Genomic DNA, 12,207 nt, shown 5'->3' on the forward strand with positions numbered 1-12,207 from the left:
TGGAGCCAGGAATGACACCAGAGATATTGCTGCCTTGGTAAACATAGGTAATCAATTAGCGACCATTACTGCGGGAACTAGTATGGACAGTAGTTCTACTGCTAGCAGTACTCTGTGTGAGAGCAACTCCACCGCCACCCGCTCCATTGTAAGCGTTCTCGTGAGGGCGACAGTGAGACGCCACACCAGGGTGAGCTACATCCGTTTGGATGGTTCCCATGATGACGAAAGTGAAGGCGATACTGCATCACTGGGGGCGGCAGCTCCTGAACTTTTTCTCCGCTCAGAATTGAGCTTTGTGATGTCATCTTCGGTTCTCCTCCCCTCCCCGAGTCACAACTATGGATAAGAGTAGTCTCCAGCTTGTGAGTAATGATGTCATATTTGTACACACAAACACACACATGCACGAACACACCCACGTACACACACACACAGCTATGTGCTCAAAACGTCTCCCTCCCTCTGGCTTTGAGAACACACCTCGGTGGGATGTGGAGAGACCCACCCTCTCCCAAAAGATGCCAGTGTTTAGTCAATAGACTCTGGCTGCCTGTCCTCATTGGCTGTTGGCTTTTGAACTGGATTGGTGGACTGCTTCTTGGTCTTGGAGAGACTGCCCCCTCTTCTTCCCTTTTGTAAATCAGTTGATATGAAAAGCAATGCAGTCAGCTCTCTCATGCACTCTGTCTGCCTGATCACCTTTCACTGGGCAGTGAGGACAGTGCTAATTATTAGCCCTTTGACCTCCTTTGACACCATCAGACCCATCTAGCTCTACCCCAGGACCATCTACGTGATGTCATGTTTTACTAGAAACCCTTTTAACCAATCAGATTGAACAGGAACCTCCTTCTCCTTCTCCCTGTTGGAGCTTGTCATGTCACCTCTGTTCCAGCCAGAGCTCGAACACAGTTGAGTATCAAAGTATTTGAACAACAAACTGAACTTTAAAAAGAGAAATAACAATAACAACAAAAAAAGACATGTAGCAGATTTTTTTTTTGTCTGTCTCTTCTTTTCTTTCTTACTCAGACTTTTCTCCCCATGCCCTCTTTTTTATTCTATCAATATATTTCTCTCACTGTGTTAGTGTTTTAATAAAGAGGAGGCTGGATGTGGCTAGTGTTGGAAGTGGGAATGATCCAATAGCAGTGCCAAATTTCCACTCAACAGCTTTAAAGCTAGATTGATTTCCAAGTAATTTGTTTTCATAGATAAAGAACCGTCTTTTCTTTCCACATGTGAACAACGCATAATTCACCATCATGTTAGTGGATCAAGGGGATGAATGGTGCAATATCTGTAATTGGCACTAGATGGCTGCATAATATTCAAGTACGCTTTGGAGAAAATTGTACAAGAGGCTTGTGGTAAGTTTCATAACTGTAGCTACATGATACAGAGCAAAGGGTGTGCAGCTATGAACTTTATTATTTTTATAAAAGTGGCCAGTCAGGATTTATTCAGAGGAATTATTGAAACCAAGTGCAGTGCATTGTAAACGCTCTCTTAGGATATTACTGTATTTCACTTCTATATTGTACCTTGGCAGAGTTTGTAGATGATGGATTATATGAAGCACAACATTCATTGTATTTTTCAGACATCCGTGCCACAGTTGTAACCGCACAATTTACAGGTAGTATAATTTGCTGATGTGTGGAAAACTATTCACTTGATGTTAACTCATGTTGCTATTATGGACAATAAAATTCACTGTTACTAAGGTTCAAATAACAAAGTACCACAGATGAGTGAGGTAATGATCTTGTGCTTTGACTATTTCCTTTCGGCAAATAAGACTGAACGATATACTGTGAATGTTTAAAGTTCTGATTTGAGGTGCATATACAATAGCTGAGACTTGACTGAATGCAGTCAGTAATATGTCCTGTAATCAAGATCATCAGATGACTGTTTGACTTTGAGCAATATTCCCACCTTCAATGTGACAGCGATGCAATGGCACATCTGTTTGCATCTGAGACATTGTAATTGTTTTTCCTCTAGATCATTTGTTTCAGCAAGAGTCAGATGTTTCACATCTTCACTGATTTTCCTTTTCGGGGGATTGGTTTAATCTAATTTGGTCAGATGTGATTGTAATAAATGAGTTAAAGTCCACAGCACCTGGCTCTGGCTGACCAATATGAATACAAAATGCTATGTGTTCAAGGGAGAGTAGTGAACTGTAGCATTGGACCTTCTGTGAGCTGTGCCAAAAGCCATCTACTGTGTAAACTGTGCCAATGTTGCCAACATTGCAATGCATACACTCCATTTTCAACATATCCACCTCATTTCTCACACTAAGACCAGCCACAGCCAAGCTCTTCTTCTATTGTAGTTGAATGTAGCTTTGACATGATGTAGCAAAAAAACACCTACTTTTAGACTTTGTAGCTTTTTGGATGCTGTTGATAATGGCTAGAAGGAGGGGGGTTGGGGGTTGGGGTGTTGACCTGCTATGTGAGGGACTGTGCGTTGTGTTTGTGCATGTCGTCACAGATCGAAGGGTTAGTTGACCTTCTCAATTCCCCTTTTTCTCCTTTGCCTTTCAATGAGGGCAGACTGTACCTTTTATCTGCACATGGATTGCTTTTTTTCTAAGTCTGCGTGGGGCAATATTTTTGAAAAACAACATCTAAAAACTTTGTTTTTAGAGAAATGCTTTTGCCGTTTCCCATCCTTTGGAAAGCCCCAGAGTCATTGCATGTTTAGCTGAATGAAATCAAAGAGATTTGTGGTGGGAGGGTTGTGTAGTTCAATTGTAGCAAATGCTTAGGACCCAGGGCAGCCACCTTTCAGTTCGGTAGTAAGCTCGCTCTACTCTGCACCCCAACAGTGGAAACCACCGCAACAGTTTGACTGCTTCCTGTGTACTTGAACACAGTTATTTTTAACCAATCAACAGGGCTTAACCTGGTATGTCATTGAGCATTATTGATTTCTATTGAGGCGCTAATACTTAAGTCTGTGACTGCATGAACAGAAGTGACTCTTAAAAACCCTCTGGCTTATTTTTGTTTTATTTATTTTATTTTATGCTAAGAAAAAAGAATATATTAAAATATACTATGTTTTTGAGAATGTACCATGTTATACTGTGATTTAACTGAGATATTTTATTGTATTCAATTATCATTTGAATTATATCATTTATCTATAAAGAAATATATATGTACAAATAAATATATACATATATATACATACAGGTATATATATATATTAGTTAAGTTTGGTATATTTGGAGGAAGTGTTAGATGAAATAGTTTTAAATGTTTTAGCTTTGTAGCGATTCTAGACACTGAAATCATTTTTGAATTTCGATTCCTCCTATATGACTGTGAAGACATTAGTGCCTGTGACAAAAAAGACAAGTAAAAGTCTAAACTCTCTATTCATCTGTATCTACTATAGCTATCAGTCTGTCACTCCTCTCGTACTACCTAACATTACTTTTTCACACTCGCTGCTTTTACACATCGGTATGTTTCTCTCACACAGTCTGCTGTCTCTTTTGCTTTCTGTAGCTCGTTCTGGTTTTCATTAACAAGCATTCTCCACCTCTCCTCTTTTAAAGTTCTATCATATGGTGATCACACCACTTTGTTAATTAACCCGCCCATTGACCTTTTTGCTGTTTTCCTTTGATCACTTTCTTTTTGAATCCGCTCATTCCTCCGTCTGTCTCTCACTTAGCAAAAAACAGAGACCAGTAGATACTGTGTTCTTGCTCCTTTTGACTGATTGTTGATGATGATGATCAATTAATTGATTGATGAAATAATTAATGAACAATGTTACTATTACTTATGTGACTGAAGTGTGTATCTGACGACCATGCCACTGTAGCAAGTCTGGGCTGTACCACACCACCAGCGAGCAAATGAGGCCACAGTTGCTATGGTGTTGCCATGGCATTTTCATGGCGTTGCCATGGTGTCCTCCGCACCGCCACCACCTGGTGCCTGCTGGGTAATATAGCATAATGTCCTTCACTTTCTCCAAAGCACTGGTCAAAATCTGCTATGCTCCTCTCTGCTCAGTCCCGACCTTAACCAGTGTATGGGGAAACATTCAAAAGCTCACGTTGGAAGAGTGCTGAGGGGCAGCATGGTGGTGAAGTGTCTGCTGTCTATGCTGATCTAGACTGGACTGGTTTGGCTTGAGGTGGCTATGATAAAGTGTTCATATCATGTTGATCACCTAATCTGTAAATCATCAGTTTGTGATGCCCCGCATGTAATCCCAAAAGCTCCATATCACTGATAGCCTCAAACCAGTCGGGGGACACAGCTGTGTCTTTGCTCGTGTATTTCTAGTATTGAATGTGTGTTTTATGTTGAGAGGGTACATTTACCGTATTTGTATTGCATGAGCACTAATCATTTGAAAAAGCCCACTGCAGCATGATTCTGTAATACTCTCCTTCACTCTCCCTCTGTTTTTTCCCCCTCCTGCTATTTCTGAAAAACTCATCCACTCACACTTTGCTGTGCATGCATATTTAACACACAATGCGTACATCACTCAGCCAATGATCCTCATCTTCCTCTAGCCCTCACTAAGCTGCAATCTAAAGCACCTCCTCAAGTAGTCCGATCATCCCACACAGGCACACGTGTGGCTTCACAACACAATGCTCGCCGGGCCACACACACTGAAACTACTCTAATTTCTTGAAAACGTAGTCTTTTGTGTAAAATTTGGTTCACAGATTTGGTTAGCGGAGGAAGTTAAGTACATTCACTGTTCTGCCTGTTTTGAGCTGTCTGTTTCTTCAGTTTGCGATATAGTCTTGCACTCTGCTTCGCACTGTCCTGCCTGTTCTGATCCATCAATTCCTGTTTAGAGTAGTCAGGTTCAATTTGTTTTACTTTGCTGACTTGCTCCTCTTTTGATTTACCTTGTTGTCCTTATCTGCTTTGATTTGTCACATTGGTCAAATTGTATGTATTGAACAGTCCAGTCCAGCCTAGTGCAGTGTGCTCCAGGCCAGTCTAGTTTCTGAGTTTGTAAGAGATCCTGGTGCAGCCTCAAGCTCATCCCCTCCCTCTATTGGCCCGTTACCTGGGAAGCAATACGTGTGGTGCTCCAGAATTCAAACAGGGTCTTCATTGGCTGAATCGGCCATGAATTATATCACGGAAACACAGGAGTGCCACACGTTGTACTCACCAGGTCTAGGGTCTGCATGTTGCACCATGAAAAGCTTACCTTACCACAGTGACAGGGCACATATACCCACAGAAACCAGTGTGTGTGTTTTCAGCATTGTACAAGGCCCAGTTCTGCTCTAGTAACCTCGCCAACACTATGGGCCTACTTACGGGTTGCTAAGGCGGGTTGCTAGTAGGGTGATGTTGCTCCTAGCCCAGACTGGTCTGGTCTATGCCCTAATTTAAATGTGTTAGTTTATTTGACATTGTCTGTCTGGGGTGGGGCTGGAGGGTCAGTGCTGCACTTACTTCCTGAGAATTGCTTCATAAAATATGATTCTCTTTAATTAATGCCAGTGGTGCTGTGTTTCCTTCCAATTCTTTTGTCACGATTGTGATTATAAATAAGGGGCTTTAAGATTGTGGCATGCGGGCGTGTGTGTGTGTGTGTGTGTGCGTGTGTGTGTGTGTGTGTGTGTGTGTTTTCTCTTGTGACAGTATTTTCCATACAAGCTATTAGCCAGTCAGAACTCCTTCAAAGTAAATTTATGGAGAGCTCAAAGAGTAGTTTCTTTGGCATTCTGACAGGCAGTCCTCTGCCAAAGTGTGTGTGTGTGTGCAGCATTTGTGTGTGTGTGTGTGTGTGTGTGTGTGTGTGTGTGTGTGTGTGTGCGTGCGCATGCCTGCTTGCATATATTTCTCAGAAGTTTCTCGGTTCTTGTCAGACTTTTGCTTTGATCTGGCCGGAGCTGACCTAACATAATCCACTTCTTTCACCCTCAAAGAGAGCAACATACCTAACACTCTGCCTCAACTCTCAACGTCAGTCAACAGCGGCCGAGTCAGAGCCACCTGACCAGCTCTGTTTCTTCTACAACAAACAGAGGTTTCTGCTGATCAGAACAGAATTTTAAACAGACCTGACCCTAATGCAGCTTCTCCCGAAGACATCTATAGACCTGTGTTGAATGATATTTGCATTGATAGCCTTTAGGCTTTATTTTTTTGTTTTGTTGTGGTTGTTTTGGGGTCAAATAGAGGGGAAAACACAGAAAGATAAGTGATACTGAATTTGAAATAGTTTCATCGTCCTTGAAAATCTCTTATCTGGTTCTCAAAGCTATTTTGAAATGTATTCACAAATACGACTTGGTTTTTTACACTGCGCGACCTAGCATGACAAAACATCTAAACAGTACCTGACACATGATATTGTGCAAGAGTGTTGATGGGGATATTAAATATGTTTTGTTCTGCTTCCTGTGCGCCTGCGATCTTCTAATTAGCCATGCTTTGTCAGTGTGATGGGCTAATGGCTAATTGCATTGTGAGGCCTCTGTGTGTACATGCAGTAATTACTTAACGCTCTAATAAGATTGAGTTACAGGCAGTTGGATCATGGTCTCCCCAAACACTGATCTGAGGTCAGTGTTATGCTTTTCTCTCTAATGGCTATGATGGGAGAGTAGAGGGGATAAACTGATCCTTGATCTGCCATGTGGGATTTGTATCACTCACATTGTGTTCTGTCATGTATCTTCGAGCCGGGCACAGTTAGATGCCAGCAGTGATTGATTTGCTTTTGAGCTTTTTTATGCAAATAAAATACAGGAATACAATTTCTATTTGATTAAATATACATTATATTTAGTGAATGCTGCTCAGCTCTGCTTTTATGTTGACGTTGTAAAATATGCATGATCTAGATTGGTCAGTTGATAAATAACTGCGGCCAACACAGCTATCTATCTCTGTTCAACTCCCCACCTGCTCCATTCTTTCCCCTTTCATCTCCCTTCTCCTCCCTCCTACAGCACCTCGTCCTCAGTCACTTCTTCATGGTCACACACACACACACACACACACACACACACAGTACAGTGACTTATGAACTGCGTGTGGGAAATTAATGGAAGGACTGTGCTGCGTCCTGGTGCAGCAGATTGATCCCGTACTGATCTTCCACCGGGTCCCTGGGGATTTGTAACGCATGTCTGTGGTGCAGGGCTTAACAATTTCTCTCACTCTCTTCCTGCTTTTGTTTCTCATTCTGTCTCTCTCTCTCCAGCAACACCGGCGCCGTCTCTCGCTATGCAGTGCAGTGGCCCTTGCGCTCCTGCACCTCTCATCCTCCATCTCTCTCAGTATTCTGCCAATAACAAGTTCCTCTTCGTCTCTCTGTTTTGATTTTCTTTCAATTCTGATTCCCCTGACTGGTTCTGTCATTTCATTTATTCTCCGCTCTATTCTATCTCTGGTTATCTCTTTAAATCAGTCTGTCCTTCCCTTTCAACTGCATTTTATTGATCATTCTCTATTGTTTCTTTCACTACGCGTTTGCTGAATCTGTCGTCTTTCTTACATATGTTACATGTGAGTTTTTAGTATTGAATTCCTAAATCGACATCAATGTATATCTGCACACACTGTACTCACACACGTACAGTACATGTGGAAGGGGAGCGCTGTTTCCCTTTCATCATGCGTGCAGCGCCGCAGGGTTCTACAACCCATCGGCTTGATCTCTGAAGTTGAAAAAAAAATAATAAAAAAACATGCACCCTTTCATCTCATGTATTTTTCCCCCAGCTTCACAGCCAATCTCTCTCTTCCGCCAGTTTCACATGAGCCACACTGGACCATGACGAGGAACAAATTAGCTAACTGGACCCACAGCTTATACCACACTGTTTGTCTTGTCTGTGTGTTTATGTGAGAATAAGTGCACAAACGTGTCTTTTGTTTCTGTCGCATGTGTGTCTGTTTGCATGTTAGCATGCTTTTTTTTTCATTCATAGCAGGCAGTTAGAGGAGCAGTTGTAACAATCTGTGGCTGATTGATTAGTTGTAATGGTAATAAACACAGAGTATGTTTGTACAGTAATTTAAATACCATTTTTTATGTAAATGCATATATATGTATATGTAATATTCAACTATTGTCAGAATGTTAAGTGGAAAGAATTAATAGCTTTGTTTGCGAGCAGTCCTTAAGATAGAGCGTATGCTGCATGCTGCGGCCAATATGTTTGAAGCATAATTATTCATATTACATCCTTGTTTGCCTGTGTGTGTGTGTGTGTGTGTGTGTGTGTGTGTGTGTGTGTAATGCCACCTACCCAAAGGGAATTCATCCTAGAAAACTGGGATGAATATTAAGATATCCTCAGACTTTACCTTGTTCTCCGCTCGCATCATTATCCAATCGCCCCTCTTACCCTGAATCTCCTGCCCTCCTGCTTTCATCCTTCCCCCCGAGAACATTTTGTTCACAACCTTCTCTTCCTCCCTGCAGAAGTAAGAAAGGTTTTGCAGCCTACAGTTGAGGCTTTGAGTTCTTGTTAGTATTTTACACATACTGTGAATAGCAATACTTTGCAGCTCACATGCCCGCTTTCCTCATGTTAGTTGATGATCTATCGGCTTGGCCACGGTCCCAAACTCATTCTCAAAGCCTCGACCTTGGTAGAGACAGGATCGGCCAAGCACAAATCATTAATTTCTCTAGGTAAAGAAAACATAGTGGACAAATAAAACCCAACTCTGTTATGTAAATAGAGAAAAGAAAATATACAAAACCATGAAATATTAATATCGTAATCAATATTTTTTATTTTAGAAACGGATCACGTGAACTTGAACCCAGAGAATTAATACCTGACTGCAGTTCCCTTCAGCTCTATGGAGCGTTTCAGAGCCTTTCAGCCTCTTTGAGTTTTATGGCCTGCAACTTAACTGTTGTTTCACCCTCAACGCTCTAAAAACCTTGTTTTCTGTTGCAGCTGGCAGCTGTTTTCTGTGGAAAAGACTCTCTGTACGCTACTTGTTCAGCATCAACAACACACCAAAACATTTAGCAACTAGCTGGTAAGCATAGTGGAACATTTAGCAATTATAGAGCAAGATATTTGCCTCAGGAGTTAGTGGAGACAAAAACAGAGATAAAAGGGAAGTCAATATTGGACTTAAATTCATCATGTTGTCAGAAACACAACGCTACATTAATGATAATGTTCATGTTCATCTGTTACTGTTGGATGTCTAAATAGGCAACTAAATGAAATTAGGCAATACCCCCTGTACCATTTTTGTTATACAACGTGAACAACTACAGAAACGTGAACAACTACAGATGACTTGTACTTTGTGCACGTGCCACGTTTGGTCAGTTATTACAGGTTGAAATGTTCCCCTCATAACAGACCAACAACATTTCTGAATAAGATCCTTTTACACAATGTGCCAGGCTATTCATCAAACAGCAGACTTTACATGGTTTAAAACCATGATGAAAGGCAGGCAGTATGCCAGAGCAACATACTAAAACAGAGTGGCACTAAAGAAAATGGGAAAGTTTGCAGTAGGTTATTAACTGATGAGGCATAAACATTATACCTGACATTAAACTGGTGTAATGTATAAATAGATTCTCAGCCTTCATACCACTCTCGTAAATGTTTGGATGTTCCTCCTGAGCAATCCACAAACCAAAACACGTGACATAATCCGATAGATTTGATTTGATGTCCACAATTATCCCTCATTCGTCTGTAGGTTTTTCTAATTTTGCAGTATTTGTTGTTCAGCAGTAAAGTAAATATGGAGAGCAGGCTTATTTGCTTCAGTACTGAGAGTTTGTAGGCCATGTTGAAAGCCCTTGTCGCCTGCCAAAAGTCTCATCTGACTGGCGTGGAGGTTTGTTGCTCTCTTCCAGAAACACAGCAGACCACTCTTCATTAAAAAAAGCAAATAGAAGCTCACCCCAACAGAAAACCAATACAAGCAAACAGAGCCAATTGGTTCGGAAGAGACAATTTTAACAGGCAGATATGATTACCTCAGACACCACTTCTCGCCTGATTCCACAAACAACAGTTAGGCAAGTCAATTTACCTTAATTTCATTGGAGGAGAAAGAAAGCCGGCGAGCCAGCCAGGTTGAAGCCGGTGCTTGATGCGAGTGAGCGTTCGTTAGACGATAATGGATGCGTGTAATTGGTGAAGTGCTAAATGCTCCCCCAAAAAAGATTCCATCGAAGGAGGATTTTCTGTTTCATTAAGCCATGGTCAGAAATAATAAGATGGCCATCTGTAGTCTAAACAAGAATAAGACAGGGGGGCTGATAAGGAAAGTGTTCATTATCAGAAATGGTAGCAACAGCTTCCAGTCCTGTCATATAATAGTGATTATTGTAAAGGTGGAGAGACAGATTCTTCTGTCATTCTTCATTGATCTATACTCATTCTTCCCTTTTTCTGTTGTCATCTCATATATTTAATTTTATCTTCCCTTCTATCCGTGTTCTGTATCATTTTCTTTCTGCTCTTAATCATGCAGGCCAAATCTGTGTTTTTTCATTCTGCCGCTGTGTGTACGTCTTTTTAGTTTACAGCCTTAACGTATATCGCACGCCAGCTCGCTTTTATGGCCCAGGATCAAACACTGTAAAGCATGCTCCGATAGGCATGCAAACGCACACTGATACACACTTAAGATTCACAAGTGCTTACTCATCACACCGCATGGAGGGGGGGACATTGTGAGCCGTTTATGTGCTTTGTTTTTCAATGCACTGATTACTGAGGAGTGCACGGTCGACAAGCTCATATTTCTGTGCCCCCTTTTCTCTCTCGCACTATGTGAGGACATCTTCCTCATTTATTTGTGACAACAGAACAAGAACATGACTCATCTAAGATAAGAATGATGAAGAGAGGGGGGAGTCTTATGGGCCTGAAAATGAAGACATAAATGGCGGTTCCATAGAGGAAGGTCTGTGTGAAGGAAAGCCCCCTATCATTTCCAATCAGTTCAGCATGACTAATGCTGAAATGACATATTTCATTGTCTGATAGGGCATGTTCACACAGGTTGGTTTTTTTCAACACATACAGTAATAATGACAGCGTCCAACACCCACAGACTTTTGCACGCTAGCTCACTCTTATCTTGCTGGCTGACACCATTTTGCTCTCTAACAATCTTGCTAATTATAATTGTTAATTAATTCTCTGCCAGTGTCCTCATCAGGAGACTAATAACCTACATTTCCATTAATTAGACCTTCAACCCTTCGCTCCCTCTCTCAGTCTCTCCGTCCCACTACAATCCACCCCTTCGTCCCCTGCCTGCCTGCTTCCCTGCTCCCGCCTGCTGCTCTCTTCTCCCAAGATTGTCCATAGATCACGTGCACACATGGAGTGTGATTAATTGTGTGTGTGTGTATTACATTGCAGGGACAGAAATCTGTTCAGACAGACGTTATAGGGACTCGACTACCCAAAGGGAAGTCATTGAGTTTTAGGGTTAAAGGGATAGTTTGACATTTTGGGAAATACACTTAGTCGCTTTCTCGCTGAGAGTTAGATGAGAAGATTGATAACATCCTCGTGTCTGTACGGTAAATATGAAGCTGGAGCCAGTAGCTGGTTAGCTTAGCATAAATGTTCCGAATAGCTATCCAGGCTCCGTGCAAAGGTAAAGAAAATAAAAGAATCTACCTACTAGCACTCCTAAAACTCACTAATTAGCACGTTGTAGTAGTCCAGGTCTCTGGTGGTTGCCTGGCAACTGGTCCTGGCCAAGATTAAGTCTGGCACACAATCCCCCCCCCCCCCTAAAAGAAAAAAACAGCAAACTGTTGTTTGTACACTTGATTTCTGTAAGGATTAAACAAATAGCGTATCACATGTTGATCTGTGAGCTTTAGAGGTGCTGGTTGGCGTTGTTTGACATTCAGACAGTGCCAGGCTGTTTCCCCCTGCTTCCAGTCTTTATGCTAAGCTAAGCTAACCAGCTGCTGGTAATACAACACAAATGTCGATACAAAACAAGTTTCTGTGTGTCTTTGTGTATGCGTGTGTGTCCTTGACAATGTGAGAGCAATCAATGGACAAACAGGTCTTCCCTCTTGGAAACTACTCTTCCCATCAGGCTTAGCTGACCTGGTTTCAGTGCACAGTGGAGCAGTGTTATCACGTCAACACTCTGATCTCACTTTTGATCTCAGAACAAATTTCAGATTTAGTGAATATACTTATAA

The sequence above is a fragment of the Pholis gunnellus genome (genome assembly GCF_910591455.1).
Source record: "Pholis gunnellus genome assembly, chromosome: 8".
NCBI lineage: Eukaryota > Metazoa > Chordata > Actinopteri > Perciformes > Pholidae > Pholis > Pholis gunnellus.